A 4,000-nucleotide genomic window follows, 5' to 3' on the forward strand; every position below is an offset into this window, starting at 1 on the left:
GTCACTTTAATGAACTTGGCTGTGACAAGCACACACATTTGTCAGTAAAAGTGCTAAGACATTTGGGCCTGATGCAGTAGCCCAGCGGCTAAAGTCCTCACCTTGCATGCTCCAGAATCCCACATGGCCACTGGTTCTAATCCCAACCATCCCATTTCCCATCCAGCTCCCTGCTTATGGCCTGGGAAAGCAGTAGAGGACGGCCCAAAGCCTTGGGACTGTGTACACATGAGAGAAGCTCCTGGCTTTGGATCAGCTCAGCTGTGGACATTGTGGCCACCTCTCTTTGTAAATCTGCTTGCCAATAAAAATAAAGTTAAATTAAAACAAAATTTTTAAAAAAAGCTCTAAGACACTCAGCACTGATCAGGGAGAGAATGGTATACTATACACTGCTGGTAGCATTGAAGATGGGAACACAGGTCAGAGGGGTGGTATGTCAAGCCAACCCTCCTCTGCTGGGCCAGCATCCCATGTAGGTGCCAGTTTGTGTCCCAGCTGCTCCAGTTACCATCCAGCATTCTGCGTGTGGCCTGGGAAAGCAGCGGAAGATGGATCAAGTCCTGAGGCCCCCACAATCACATGGGAGACCCAGAAGAAGCTCCTGGCTTCAGATCAGCTCAGTTTGGCCATTGTGGTCACATGGGGAATGAACCAGTGAATGGAAGATCTTTCTCTGTGTCTCTCCTTAACTCTTTCAAAAATTTAATCTCCTTGGGCCCGGCGGCGTGGCCTAGCGGCTGAAGTCCTCGCCTTGAAAGCCCCGGAATCCCATATGGGCGCAGGTTCTAATCCCGGCAGCTCCACTTCCCATCCAGCTCCCTGCTTGTGGCCTGGGAAAGCAGTCGAGGACGGCCCAGTGCATTGGGACCCTGCACCCGCATGGGAGACCCGGAAGAGGTTCCTGGCTCCCGGCAACGGATTGGCGTGTACCAGCCCGTTGCGGCTCACTTGGGGAGTGAAACATCGGATGGAAGATCTTCCTCTCTGTCTCTCCTCCTCTCTGTATATCCAGCTTTCCAATAACAATAAAATCTTAAAAAAAAAAATTAAATCTCCAAAAAAAGAAAAGAAAATGGGAAAGAAGCATCCAGTGTTCTACTTGGTTTTCAAAAACAATTCCCGTATCTGCCCACACAGTTCCGTGACTATGTTTGTGTCCTTTGACAATAAAATCAGAAGAAAGAAAGAAAAGCATAGATATAAAATTACAGCACCATATTCAAGCAAGCCAAATACCAGCTATAGAAAAATGATTTTGTAATCAAACTAACCATGAAATTACAATGCATTATGCAACTACAAAAATGAGCAATTATGGGATATTTGTGGCTATGTAAAACATTTATGGATAATAATAAATGAAAAAGATCTCCGTGTTTTACGGGCACTATGGAAATAATTACAAAAATCTAATTGCATAGAGACAAAAAGAGTATCAAAAGAGAAAAACAGATGTGGTGAATTTTCTAACTTAATATTACCCAAAATGGGGGTGTTATGTGACAGCATTACTCAGGAATGGAAGAAGTAAGAAGGTAACTAAAAAAGAAATGTAAAAGGAGAAAGACTTCAGCTGGCCTAAGACAAAATTTCCCAGCCATACAATCCACAATCCCAGAGCTGCAATTGATGTTTGGCATTGAGTATTTTCAGTAAGAATGATGATTAGATCATTTGTAATATGAAAGCATGCTAATGAATATAATCTATTTATTCAAAAAGAGAATTACTCAGGAATTCTCCTCCCAAATCACACACATGCTTGACTACACAGATACTTACAGACAGGAAACAAGCCATTCCCATCTTGCCACGACCCTGCAAGTGATCCAAGTCCCCGGGCCCTAATTTCTCCATGGACAAAACGGAGGACGACTGCAAGTCAGCCTGTCTCCTTTTCCATAAACTCCCGGTCTCATGCCACCCAGGGATTTGATACAGCACAGCGTACAGCTCTGGGTTCTACTTACAGTCATTGTAGAATTCCAGGATGTGAATTAGAGCGAGAAAACCTGCCTTGTGGTGGGAGGTCCTAACCCTACTGGGTTGAGTTCAATGGGACCCATAATTATTTATTCATCAACTCACATTTATAGGATGCTTAAGTCCGACTAGGCATTACAAATGGGTTAATTCATTTAATTGATCAACCACCCAAGGACACAGGAAAAATTCCACCTTCATTTGGCAGAAGCACCTGAGGCACTGAGAGAGGTTAGTAATGCCCACATCACTCAGCTGGCATACACAGGGGCTGGAATTCAGTTCCAAGCAATCCAGCTCCAAATTTCCCAACCTTCCTGTGCTGGGATGGGTCTGTGAGCAGTTTCCTGTTCACCCTCTTCCCAACATCATTTGGGAACTTACAACTTCCTAGGAGGGAAGGCTCAAACATACAATGGTTGGAAGCACAGTGCATTAAGCAGAGCTCAGAATTCCCAGCTGTTGCATGCTAACCCTCTGCCTGTGGTTCCACTTCCCACCCAGCTCCCTGCTGATGGCCTGGGAAAGCAGCGGAGGACGGCTCAGGCCAAGTGGGAAACCTGGAAGAAGCTCCTGGCTCCTGGCTTCAGATTGGCTCAGCTCCAGCTGTTACAGCCATCTAGGGAGTGAGCCATCTCTCCTACTCTCTGTATAAAATCTGCTTTTCAAGTAGAAGTTAAAATTTTTTAAAAATAGGAACTATGCCTTTTCTAATTTCAATTGTAATGCACACTCATTATAGACAAGGTACAGAAAAAAATACATGATGAAGGAAATCAAACATGATGCTAGGGGCTGAATTTTGAGATGCCATATCCCCCACTGTGACTACTTTTAAGGAGGTAATAACAAGGTGAAGTGAGTCCCAGGGGCCAGCTGCCAGTGTGGTGGGGTGCTGCACTTAGGGGAGGCAGACAGACCAGATGGCACCCACTCTGCTCTCCCTCCCAGCTCTTTCCATAGGCACACATAAAAGGCCATGTGACAGCCTACTGAACAAGAAGCTGTCTATCAGCCAAAAAGGAAAGTGTCAGCAGAAAACAGTGTGATGTCCTACTGGCAGAGGCTGCTAAAGAACCCATTGCACAGTCAAATCTAACACTGCCAACCCAAATTCTGTGTTCCCCAAGAGCATGAATCCAGGCTACATGAGTCCTTTGTGAGTCTTTAGAGGTGTAAGCAAAGCATTCAGGGAGTTAAAGTCAAGGAGGGAGGAAGAGGTGGAGCAATTTGGTAATAGGAGAAATGTTCTGAGAGACACACCTGTCAGATCCCATCCTCTGACTTCCAGAAAAGCTGCTGTGCACACAGGCCTCACCAGAGGGGTTTGAGGGTACCCCAAGAAAAAAGAGGAACAATGTTATCTGGGTGAGCTTGTAGCCTGAGAGATAAGATTCAGGGTTGACATTAGCCAAAGTTTTGCAATGAAAGTTCCCCTAAGATCCCAGATACTGGAAATTCATAAAAGCCTGAGAGAGGATATTGAGTATTCCATAAAGTGCCAGAGCACAGACTTGAGTGAATTGCAGTGAAATTCCAGTGGACAGGGAAGCCCAGATGCCATGCACACTGCAAGGATGGTCAAGGGTTTATTTATCCAGCCTCCAATTGCTCTCACCTTTTGCTGTCTGTAAGCGGTACAGTTCAGCACGTCTAGCAAGCCATTTTAGTGGTTAGGAGAGATAATCCAACTGTAGTTTGCTGATCCTAACTCATTTTTGGAGGGTTGGTCTCTTGTGTGCTTTACAATTTTGAATGATGAGATCAAATTGAGTGACTTCAGCTGTAGGAATTCAGGTATCCCTGATTTGAAGCCATATGCTCCACAGACCATGAGCAGTCCAGAAAAAGATTTCATAATAGAGCAGATTCATTTTTATGAGTTCTTAAGGGAGATCTTTGCCACCACTCAGATCCCTGCCTGAGAATGTTCTAGACAGTGCTGACCCCTGCAGATAGACTGCAGCTGTGAATGGGACCCACATATGTAATCAAAATTGCCTACTAGGCACAC

This window comes from Ochotona princeps, chromosome 23, assembly GCF_030435755.1.
Source record: "Ochotona princeps isolate mOchPri1 chromosome 23, mOchPri1.hap1, whole genome shotgun sequence".
NCBI classification, from domain to species: Eukaryota; Metazoa; Chordata; class Mammalia; order Lagomorpha; family Ochotonidae; genus Ochotona; species Ochotona princeps.